The 13,451-nt window shown below is 32.8% G+C and overlaps 1 long non-coding RNA gene across 1 annotated transcript; it reads left to right on the plus strand.

Annotated features, from left to right (window-relative positions):
- Positions 1-2,118: 2,118 nt before the first annotated feature.
- Positions 2,119-12,995, plus strand: LOC122141714. Its single transcript, XR_006158026.1, has 5 exons — positions 2,119-2,286; positions 2,532-2,707; positions 3,123-3,298; positions 3,432-3,608; positions 12,461-12,995. It is a non-coding gene; the product is annotated as an uncharacterized LOC122141714 (long non-coding RNA).
- Positions 12,996-13,451: the final 456 nt, after the last annotated feature.

Here is a 13,451-nt window from a genome sequence, read left to right on the forward strand (position 1 = left end):
GCTATATAGTACCTCTCAAAAAAAAATTCAAAACGCATTTGCTTGTGTGTTTTTGGCCTAGTTTTGGCCAACGTGAAGTACTCTACAAGCTCTTAAACGCACGCATGTTTGATATGTTTGCCTCCCTGCAAAGAAATAAAAAAATAACAATAATAAAATCAAGAGTCAGATGACGTAAACTGTTAAGACTGGCTACTTTAAAATCAGTTAAAATTAATGTAACCACACATACTAGCCACATAGCTTCACCATGGTATTTTTAGTAAAACTGTGGTTATACTATGGTAATCATTTAGAATGACTATACCCAATGTACACATCTCTGATCTCTGCAATGCCCAGATGTATAAAACAGACCCTCACCTCTGCAATAAACATGAGGATGTTAGTCCCGTCCAAATTGGTCCATGATAATCGCAGACATCAGGTGATAAGAATCGAAACTCAAATGTAGTTTAGAAAACTAGTCCCGTCCGAATAGAAAATTGCACCAACAGTCTAGGAAGAGTTGGAAAAAAAATTGGTTTTCAAAGAAAATCAAAATGGCGGACAAGAAATTAGCCAGATTATGACATAATTGGTATCAGTGTTCTTTGCATGACTCAAGGAATCTATCAAGACTATTATCATGACAAAAGTTATCCTCATCATGAATCCATGAATCCTCATGAAATTCCATTATTTTATTTTATTTTAATTTATTTTATTTTATTTTATTACATTTTGAGTACTTTCAGATCACAGTGCCAAAGACATACCAAGTTTTGTGATGATACACCAATGCATTCATAATATATGGCTGTATATAAAAATAGCTGACATGGGAAAACTGGATATTTTTCAGCTGAGTAAAAAGACCAGTACTGTGATTTTTGGCCAAACCATTCAGAGGTTTTAAGCAAAAATAGCCATTTTTTTTTTCATATCTGCTGACCACTAGGTTGCACTGTGCAAAACTGTACAGATGCCCTCAGGTCATGTTATATATAACATACACCAAGTTTGGTTTGAATTCACTTAAGGCCAGGACACACCAAGCTGACTTCAAAGAACTAGCAGCGACGAAATCCGACGGTGTTGTCATCTTGCGTTGGCAGCGTCTGGACCAAAAAGCTGCCCTTGAACAAACAACACCGACTACAACTGACTGCAAAACTAACACATCTGTTTTGTGCCTGCGTGAGAGGAATTAGCTGTCTATATCAGCAGCTATCAGTAGTATATATTCGTCGTTCTAAAGTAGAAACCGCAACAAGGATATAACAAGATAGGCAGATATACAAAACATATACAAAGCAGCGCTCCTTACCATTTTGAATATCATGTTATGTTATCAACTTTCTTAATTTTAAGTGGCCCATGTTGATATGAAAATATTTGCATATTGGAATGCTTGGTCAAGATCACATAACATTAGAACAGTCTTCTGTTTGTTTCGCCTTCATTTACTTTCTCTTTTCATCACTTTTTTCTTTAATTCTCGGGCACTGGCTCGTTTCCTAAGCTAAACATCCAATCAGAATGGCCCGATGCCAATTCAACATGTTAAATCAGGCACTCTGCCGCCGACGTATGGAACAGACCAAACAAAATAGCCCGACAGATGCTCACTGATGGGCCAACATCGGCTTGGTGTGTCCCGGCCCTAAAGCATTGCAGAGATATAGCCATGTCACACCTATTTTGACATGCACTTCATCAAATTTATTTGTGCATTTTTCAAGAACAGTTTGACTAATCAACATGAAATCCATAACTTTTTGTCAGCATGTTCTGAAGATGATCTGAGCCAATTTTGGCTAATATCAGATAAACTGATAAAGTCTAGGACAAGTAAAAAAAAAAAAAAAATTTTTTTTTTTTTTAATAATACTTTCAAAATTGTGAGAAAAAAAATCTTATAAAAATATATGTGTTTGACTTTTTTTATGTTTCAAAAGTTATTGGCATAACTAGCTGTTGGTGGGCTAGAGAGTTTGAGTTAGAGGCTCCAAACTTGCTATGGTTAATGCTGAGACTGTCCTCTATCGGTTTTGCCAAATGCCATAACTTTCCCGCAATTAAGGTTAGGGTTAGTTCAAAGTCATTGTCTTTTTTTCTTTCTATCTTCAGTCTTTTTTGAATGCAGTATTACAGAGAGAAACAGTGTCTCATACTGACTTCAGCTCTGAAATCAAACTCATTACACCTCAGAGAGCTGGACCTGAGCAAGAATGAAATAAACACAGGGGGGAATCATTTATGTGACGTACTGAAGGATTCACACTGTAAACTGGAGAGATTGAGGTCAGTAACATTCATATATACACAATCAAAATGCTTAAAATCAATTCAACAGTTTAAAACTAAAACAACAGGCTTACATGTATACACTTTAACACTTATAAACAGTTATACTCACTATCTCACAAAGAGTCTGAGTTCAAATTATTTGTTCAAAAAAAGTATTTTGTTATATGCCGAAATATAAATAAGGATCTCTCTTCCCCTGTCTGTTTTATTGCCTGCTCTATCTCTTTCTGCCAATATAGGTTAACATACTGTTATATGACAGATAAAAGGTTGTGCTGCTATGACTTCAGCTCTGAAATCAAAACCCATCACACCTGAAAGTGCTAGACCTAAGCGGGAATGAACTAGGAAAATCTGGAGTGAAAAACCTCAGCGATCTACTGATGAACCCACAATTCAAACTGGAAAAACTAAAGTGAGTAACATTTACAGCAGTTACAATGTGATTAAAGTTCACTGTTTAGTTTAAGACAACTGGACCCAAGTTACATTTTATATATCATATCATTGTGTCTTCTAGCTTTTGCCATTGGTTACAATTACAATTAGGTGTCTAACTAGTAAATAGTTGCACTTTAAATGTTTATAATTAACTGATTGTGTACATTCTGCAAAAATATCATATGATACATCTGCTACAATAAACAGAAGAAGAAATTAAAAAGTTTAAAACATGAAAGATAAAACAAAGTTTAAAGCTATAGTGACTCAGTTAAAAGCAGATTATTTGAACAATGGTATAGACTGTGACAGACTATATACCTACTATAGCTCTTTAAAAGGAGGATTATTTTAAATCTGGTCATTGTTCTTTCTCTTTCTGTCTTCAGGCTGTTCTATTGCAGTATTACAGAGAAACAGTGTCTCATCCTGACTTCAGCCTCTGAAATCAAACCCATCACACCGGAGAGAACTGGACCTCAGCTGGAATAAAATAAAAAACACAGGAGTGATTCACTTATGTGACATACTGAAGGATTCACATTGTAAAACTGGAGAGATTGAGGTTAAGAATATTCACAAACAAGCATCAAAATGCTTGAAATCACTTTTAACAGTTTAAACTAAAACAATTTATACTAAATATGTAATTTTTCTTTTCTTCTGTCTTATTTTCTGCTATTGTTCTCTAAATGTAGATTAAGATACTGTGATATGACCGATGAAGGTTGTTCTACTCTGACTTCAGCTCTGAAATCAAACCCAAACCACACCTGAGAGAACTGGACCTGAGTGGAAATAAACTAGGAGACTCTGGAGTAAAAAAATCTCAGTGATCTACTGATGAACCCACAATGCAAGCTGGTGAAACTAGAGTTAGTAACATTATACTGTACAAACAATTAAATACAAAAATTTTATTTATTTTAAGAATTAATGTTTATTTAATTTTCAAGTTACATCATTATTGCACTGCACCTTCTTCTATTTCTCCATCTGAAGAAGAATTCAGAAATATTATTAGCTAATAAGTTATGTTTAGCAGTAGAAACTTTGAAGCATTTAAAACTTCATTTTTTCATTTTGTTTAAGAAACGGAAAAATGAAAATTTAGCTGGATTTTTCATACTTTTGTTCATGGGTTAAAAATGAGATTAGGCTTTAATATTTGTTTTGAATGTGCGGGGGCGGCGCTGAAAAGCGCCCCTTTCATCCCTTCCGTACCACACCGATTGTGGCAACTGCGAGCACAGTTAATTTTCACCAGGAGAGAAGCGGCAGGTGAGCCGAGTTTATTAATCCTGCAGATTCTTTGCTAGCGGCTCTTACAAGAAAAAAAAAAAAAAAAACATACATTTATATATATATATATATATATATATATATATATATATATATATATATATATATATATATATATATACAGGTGCATCTCAATAAATTAGAATGTCGTGTAAAAAAGTTCATTTATTTCAGTAATTCAACTCAAATTGTGAAACTCATGTATTAAATAAATTCAATGCACACAGACTGAAGTAGTTTAAGTCTTATGTCTTAGTCTAATTTGAAGTAGTTCAAATTAGAATATGGTGGACATGCCAATCATCTAATCAACTCAAAAACACCTCTGCAAAGGTTTCCTGAGCCTTTTTAAATGGTCTCTCAGTTTGGTTCACTAGGCTAAGGGTACCAATCATGGGGAAGACTGCTGATCTGACAGTTGTCCAGAAGACAGTCCATTGACACCCTTCACAAAGAGGGTAAGCCCACAAAACATTCATTGCCAACAGAAGCTGGCTGTTCACAGAGTGCTGTATCTAAGCATGTTTAACAGAAAGTTGAGTGGAAGGAAAACGTGTGGAAGAAAAAGATGCACAACATTAATATACTATTTGATGACAAACTTTTCACATTCTCATTTTACTTATGTATTTATTTACATAAGTAAAACACATTATCATTTGTATTATGTATTAAAATACTTATGTATTTATGATAGCTTAAATACTTATGTCTATAGATAGCTCAAAATGTCTACTTATAAAAGAAACAATTTATATAGAAAAAATAATAATTTTATGTTTATGTAATTCATATGAAACCACGAGTGGTGCAGTGTTTCCCGTCTGAACTCATTATCTGTAATGTGGTCACACCCACACACTGTTCACTGTCATCATCCTCGGAAATTCAATAATTCGTCAATAAAAGAGCTGTATGGCTTCTTACATGACATGATGATAACTAACTTGCAATCATGTTAGTGTGCTGATTAAATAGCAGACTATAGTGTGTAGGCCTACCTATTAATAAATGGATAAAACTGTCCAGATTGCTAGTACACATATATTTCTACCTGATCAGTTTGTTGGTATAAAATTAATAGGTTGATTCAGTGATAGTAGACTTAAGTAAACCAGTTAATTAAGATGTTAGGCCTTTTTTTCAGTGTACAGGATCACATGGCAATTATTTTCTATTAAACTTGACAGTGCAGAGGTACATTTAAGTTTATTTTCTTCAGAATAAAGGTGTGTCAAAGTAAAATTTAAATAAAAATCACAAATATAATTTAATAATGTAATATTTTTAAATAGCCTAATGTGTAAAAATCTACATAAAACATGGTTTAGCCCAAAGAACCCTTTTGTGCCAAAAAAGGTTCTTTCTCCTTATATAGTTGAGGTTGAGTAAAGAACCCTAGGGTTCTATAAAGAACCTCAAAGAACCTTTTTTTCAAAGACCTTTTTTTTTTTTTTGAGTAAGCTAAAAATCAGTAGGCTATCATAGGCCTATTCCATGTCGTTGTAGATCACAAATCATACAGTAAAATTCAAATGCCATTGAATAAAGTCATTTCTTGTTTTGTTTTATGCAGCAGACCGAAAAAAAATTATATATATATATCTATATATATATATATATATATATATATATATATATATATATATATATTATATATATGTATGTATATATATATATATGTATATATATATATATATATATATATATATATATATATATATATATATATATAATCTTGTAAACGCCGCTAACAAAGAATCCACAGAATTAATTAATTAACTCTGCTTGCCTGCCGCTTTTCTCATTTTGAAAATGAACTGTGCTCGCAGTTGCTGTGTATCGGTGCGGTTCAGTACATAAGGGATAAAAGGGGCGTTTCAGCGCCGCCCACACATTCAAAACAAATATTAAAGCATAATCTCATTTTTTACCCATGAACAAAAGTACGAAAAATCCAGCTAAATTTTTTTGTCTTTACACCCAGGGGTAGAACATGGATAAATAGCTTGAATATTCGATTTCCACATGTGTTCGAATGTAACGCACCTTTCCGTTTATTGGTCAAGCAAAGTTCAAATGATGTCGTCATCATGTCTACTTCAATTCTGCACTACAGAAATAACAGTCCTCTGCTGCTATAGTTAAAAATTTTTATTGCAATTACATTTAATCTTTCTCTCTCATCAAACAACCAGACTAACAAAATGGATAAACACAAACCGTACTTTGGGCAGCTCCTAGACAAGGCTTACTTTCTGTCTAGGCATAGATTCTCTATGGCAAATATTAGATGTATGTTCCAGAAATATGAATGTACCTCGCATCTGCACCCACATTACCCCCACAGTCTACTTCTTTGGAGTGCTGCACATTTTATTTAGCACTGGACAGCACAGAATGACTGCATTTACATTATAGTGAAGCGCAGAATAGTATAAACTGTTCAAAAGTTTGGGATCAGTAAGACTTTGTAATGGTTTTTTAAAGAAGTCTCTTCTGCTCATCAAGGCTGCATTTATTTGATCAAAAATACAGAAAAAAAAGTAATCTTGCAAAATGTTATTACAATATAAAATAATCGTTTCTATTTCAATATGCTTTAAAATATAATTTATTTCTGTGATGCAAAACTGAATTTTCAGCATCATTACTCCAGTATAAAGTGTCACATGATCCTTCAGAAATCATTCTAATATGCTGATTTATTATTAGAATTATCAACAGTTGTGCTGACAAATATTGTTTTTGGAAGCTGTGATACTTTTTTTTACAGGATTCTTTGATGAATAAAAAGTTAAAAAGAACAGCATTTATTCAAAATATAAAAAATTTCTAAAAATGTAAATCTTTGCTATCACTTTTTAACAATTTAACACATGCTTGCTGAATAAAAGTTTTAATTTCTTTCAAAAAAGAAAATAGAAATTTTACCGACCCCAAACATTTGAACTGTAGGTATATTCTCTTAAAAAGATTTATATTTTAAAATAAATGCTGTTCTTTTTAACTTTTTATTCATCAAAGAATCCTGAAAAAAAGCTTCCACACAGCTTCCAAAAAAATATTGGACTGTTGCCAACATTGATAATTCTAATAATAAATCAGCATATTAGAATGATTCCTGAAGGAACGTGTTACACTTTATACTGGAGTCATGATGCTGGAAATTCAGCTTTGCATCACAGATATAAATTATATTTTAAAAGGATATTTAAATAGAAACAATTATTTTATATTCTAATAACATTTTGCAAGAATACAGTTTTTTTTTTTTTGCATTTTTGATCAAATAAATGCAGCCTTGATGAGCAGAAGAGACTTCTTTAAAAAACAACTTTACAAGTCTTACTGATCCCCAAACTTTTGAACGGTAGTGTAGATTTTACTGTGAATACACAGCAGTCTTTTGTGTTTGATTATTTTGAGTTTTTTTAATAGAGACGATTATACAAATGCATCATATGTTATTAAACGACTGGCATGTTACACATGTATAGAAATCAAGCTATTCGTTCTTCAAATTGGTTGTTTCAGTGTTGTTGATTCAGTGATCAAATTTATTGCCATGAGAGTTTGACATCAATGTTTATTGAATAAGTGAATAAGTTGAGATGCCAATTTGCAATACCACATATTAAAAAGGCAAATAAAACAAATAAAACAACTACCAAGTTATGTCTTAGGTGGCTGTGGTCTGGGTTTTGAGTGTTTGGGCCTTACCTACTCTACAAAATAACCTCAACTAGGACAACATATCATTATATGAAGTAACATTGACACAAACACCTATATGCTATATACACAAAAAGTGAAGATGAGGTTCCTAAAATGTATTTTATTTATTTTTATAGAAAAGGGATTTTTTTTTCTAACTTTATTAAATATGTCTGTAATCTTTAATGCTAAATTCCTAAATTTAGTCAATATTAGGAAAATATAGCATATAGGTGTTACCAATTAAATCAGTATCAACCAAAGCCGTCTTTGCAGTTTGGCACAGAAACTGCATCTTAAGTTGATTTTAGATGTATTTACACAGTTTATGCTGCTCAGAGGGCAGTAAATGCATTTGCACAGCAGTTAAAATTGCATAATATAATGAAATTAAATTTTTAAAATACAAAAGCATTTTGAATACAGAAATATGAAATGAATGACAAAATAAAACGATAGGAATACTTGAATTATGACAGTTACACCACCACCAGTGCAGTGGCACATCAATACAGTTGTGTTGCTGATGAGTCATTGAGTCATCGATTCAACCGATTCTTTCAAAATGCTGATTCGTTCAGGAGCAAACCAAATGGGTCACTGAAGCATTTATTTATATGGTTTATTCAAAGACTCCACAGTGTGACCCTGTGCTTGAACTCAAATAAAGCAACAGTGTCTAAATCCATTATTAATTAAATAACTGTCTAAAATAAAAGCTATGACTGCTGCGTATTTACACTAAAATCGATACTGGTCTGTGCTTCACTATAATGTAAAATGCATTCGCTCTGCGCTATCTAGTGCATCATGCAGCTTTGCCGCACAGATTTTGATAAATGGACAGATAAATAAAATATACAGTGCTCTAAAGAAGTAGACTGTGGGGTAATGTTGGTGCAAATGGGAGGTACATTCATATTTCTGAAACATACACTCAATATTTCCCATAGAGAATCTAGCCTAAACAGAAGTAAGCCTTGTCTAGGCGCTGCCCCAGTACGGTTTGTGTTAAGCCATTTGTTAGCCTGGTTGTTTGATGAGAGAAAGGTGAAATGTAGTTGCAATAAAAGCTTTAACTATAGCAGCGTAGAACTGTTATGCTGTAGCGCAGAACTGAAGGAGACTTGATAACGACATCATTTGAACTTTGCTAGACCAATCAGTGGAAAGGGGTGTTTCATTCCTGCCCACATGTGGAAATCGAATATTCAAGTTATTTATCAATTTTCCTACCCCTGGATGTAAAAATGAAAAATCAAGGCAAATTCTTATTTTTTTTTTTGTTTTTTGAAAAAATGTTAATGCTTTTATGAATAATAATAATAATAATAATAATAATAATAATAATAATAATAATAATAAAAAAACAAGGAACGCAATGTGCACAGATCATCACAATGCTTTTGATGCTTTAGAAATGAGAAACAAGTTGATTTTGGTTTTTTCCGTTTTTAAAAAACAGAAAAAATGAAAACTAAACTAGATTTTTCTTCTCTTTTTTTCATGTGTAAAAAAAAGGATAGTTATGGTTTAATATGTGTTTTGCATGTGTGTGGGTGGCCCTAAAATGCCCCTTTTTCAACTAATCCTGTCTTTACTGTCTGTGCTGTAAGGATCCACCCGCCAGCCCAAAAAGCGGAATCCAGCGCCCTGGTCAAAGGTTTAATGCGTATTTGGGTCTTTTATTTGTGCTTCTGAATTTATCAGGATTTAGTTTTAGTCTAGCTCCGTGTTTAATCTGACTCCAATTTCACGTGATCATTAAATATGGGCAATATTTCTATCAAAAGCTGATCACAGATATCGATTGTTTTATTAATTTAGATATTTGAGTATTCTGAAAATCCCACATTTTCAATTATTCCTTCACTGCAGACCCGGTATCGCTTTAGAAGTAGCATTTCGGCCAATTGAATGCTGTTCCCACAAAATCATCAGTTCTGATCTCAAACCATTGGATGCAGGGTAAAATATCTACCTTTAAGTCGGTCAGCACGCTCTGCTTACTCATAACAAAAAGCATAGTTTTTATATATTTACGAAAACTGCAACTTATTTAAGACAGTGATAGTCAGAAATCGAAATGGACTCAATTGATGTGCCCCATGCTCCATCTATTAAACCTTTCGTATGAACAATCCTGAACACAGATTTGAGGTAATACCTTCGCTTTAATCTACTAGTAATAATGAATTAAGAATAATGCAGAATAAATCAAATATAACAATTTATTATCAGTCAGGTAAAATTGTATCATGCAAATTACATAATGAAAATAATTAGAAGCCAATTTAGAAAGGATAGTGTAATTGTAAATCACATTGTAGTTGTGTTGCAACTTTGCTTCTGCACAAAGACACTGTAGCCATATTGGGAACGGCCAAGTGATCCATGCAGGAGGCACACAAATTTAACATAGTCACACATGTAACAGTTATCCTAATTTAAGACACATGGTCTAAATATGTATAGCAAAGCACTCAGGTGTTTTAGAGAATAAACTTAACTAGCCAATGTGTACATGTAGTAGCACAAACAACTATACAGTGTGCTCTGTAGGCACAATGTGTTTAACACAATTACATTTTTGAATAAAATAATAGTATACCTGACTTCAGGAAGATACATAGTATGGAGCGTATGAAATACACTCCACACTACGGGCTTTCTGGCTACAGAATCGCGCAGTAGTGTTTTGTGTCACTTCCCTTAAATACTCAAACCAGACAACAAAGAAATCTTCAAATCAGTTTGTAAAAACATAAAAGACCTTTTGGTTCTTTAGGTTCCCGTGATCACATCAGGGTTACACCTGGCTGGAGATAAACATTCTCAAAGACCCCTAAAGGGGGACACACCCCCTTCACAGCAGAACACACAATTTCTACAAAAGTTTTCAATCTCTCTTATAATACAAGTGACTACTGTGAAATTGAGACCAATTTACCAATCGCACAAAGACCTTTGAAATGATACCAAACATGAAAAGTTTACAATCATGAAGGTACCAAAGAGCAAATGGTCTTTCTTCCAGATCTTCCTATCTGTTTGTTTGGCTCCACGAGGAGATCAAAGCCCATTGTCTTGTTGCATTTGCATTGCGGGAGTTCCTGAATGTTTGTCTTCACAAAGAATTCATTTCATAAGGAAATAATTTCACTCCTTACAGTGCCATCTTGCAGAAAAGAGCATGATGTACCGCTCTAAAAATTTGTCACATTAAAGTTTCTTCATATTGATGGCGATTGCATATATTTCTTGCACATTTATGCAAAGCAGTCTGTATTCATACAAAAATTTGCCCCATCATACTGATACAACAAAGCATAAAGTTTCATCAGATATATCTACTTTTAATCATTTTTGTAATAATTTAAGCTGAAAAATAAGCCTTAATTTACCCCAGAAGAATGCAATGCAACGTAGATCCACTTGTCATTTCTGATGAGTAAATCATTAATTCACACTTAATTAATTAACATTAAAGACATATGATCTTTCTTTCAGTTATAATTCCAAAGTATAATCCTATAATAGGGCCATGAGACACTGCAGTACACTAATTATCACAATGAAAAGTATATATATACAGGGCTTGACATTAATGTTTGGTCCGTTTGTCCAGGACAAGTGGATTTTGTGAAGGGGCAAGTGAAAGAGAATTTTACTTGCCTGACCGGACAAGTAACCTAATCAAAATTTTAATAACAAACAATAACTAGGGCAGCACTGAAACTTTGGCGAGAAATGATTCACATTTTATTGCTTTCAGTGTAAATGGTGACTAATAACGGATAATGTATGGACAATATCAAAGTCTCGTCAGTTGAGGCTTGTGCAGCCTGTCTGACTCACTTCATTTATTGAATGAATCAGCCATTTGAACAAACGGTTTGAAATCAATGATTCACTCATTAAGACAGTGACTTTCCCACCACCTACTGTTGGTTTAATTTCATATTTAAAAATATCATAGCATTTTTCATATTTGTTATGTCAAAAAAGTAAAACATTACTCTAATAACATCATTTATGCATTTGCAATTTTGAGTAAATTAATTTATGGAACCTCTTATCTTCATTAAACAGTCTGAGTAAATTCATCTAAATGGCACTTTCGATGCAGCAGCTGTGTTTCCTCTGCAGTGGAAAGATGGAGTTTGTTGATACTGATTTAATTTGAATATTAACAACCATAAAGTGTCTTATTAACTTAATGTTTTGATCAAAATTTTAGAATTTGAAGTAAATGGTGACGTACATTTAATCGGGTTAGGAAAATATTGTCCTTCATAAAGTTAAAAAGTGTAACTGCAAGCAATCTCGTGGTTGCCACATATACCAGAAGACTGGGGAAGGTTGACTAATAAGACAAAAAGGGTTTTCAGGGATGCCCACATGCAAAACAAAATATTAAAAGCATAATTTCATCTTTCACCCATGAACAAAAAAATATGAAAAATCTTTTATTCTTGTTTTTTGTCTGTTTCTTAAAAAAAAAAAAAAAAAAAGGAACATTGATAAGTTTACTTACTTGTCAAGTGAGGACGTCTCCAGATTGTTTTTCCATGTCTTTATTTTTCCATGTTTAAATGTAATTTTATGTCTGGTATTAGTGATTGTATGGCATTTACTCATGATGCATTTAACTCAAACATGAACATAACATGAATCTGAGTAATTTTTCTTTTATCTCTGTCTTCAGCCTTTGTGGAAGCAGTATTACAAAGAAACAGTGTCTCATCCTGACTTCAGCTCTGAAATCAAACCCATCACACCTAGAAGAACTGGACCTGAGAGTAAATCAAATAAAAAACACAGGAGTGAATCACTTATGTGGCATACTGAAGGATTCACACTGTAAACTGGAGAGATTAAGGTGACATACACATAGTTCACATACAACTATTTAAGGAACCCTCTCATTAGGTACATTAATAATATTACAAATTATGAATCAATACCTTATATCAAGGCTCATTATAGTCATTTTATACTTCTATTTAAAGTCCATAATTTTTTTTTTTTTGGTTAAAAAAGATCCGAAATCAATATTTGAGCAAGTACATAACCATCCAGTGTTTCAAAACTACCTCCTTACTTTAGCCCGCTTCACAACGGTTAGCTTATAATAATGTTTTATAATTTGAGTCGTACGGGTAGAATTTCGCGGGAAATTCAAACATGCCACTGCATCATTACGTCACGTCTGTAAACAAAAAAGTTGTCCAGGCTACTAGGCTATCGCATATGAGAATCCTGCAGGTGGAGGATCGTTTATAGCCTTTCTCACACAGCAGCTAGAATAATTAAATGTAAAAAAAAAAATTTTAAAAAAAATATATATATGGTGGATTGTAATCCAGAAAGGAATAAATGTTTATGAAACACATGTGAATGAAATTAAATTATATTCCCGTTATAAATGTGCTTCTGATTATAGATAGCCTGGGATTACACAATATTTGTAATTTAAAAAACAACCAGTTAAAAGGAAGCATAGTTTCTTTTGGGTTTAAAATAATTTCTTAATATTAAATTTGAATGGTATGACAATTAGATAGACTGTACAGAAATTTGAAATCTACACGCTAATACACTGTACTCATAGTCAAGCAATGCTGGTGTTGTTAACATTAATAATTTGAGAATAAAGTAATAATCATTTGCATGGTTTGATGAGCTAAAAAATCTTT

This window comes from Cyprinus carpio, chromosome B22, assembly GCF_018340385.1.
Source record: "Cyprinus carpio isolate SPL01 chromosome B22, ASM1834038v1, whole genome shotgun sequence".
NCBI lineage: Eukaryota > Metazoa > Chordata > Actinopteri > Cypriniformes > Cyprinidae > Cyprinus > Cyprinus carpio.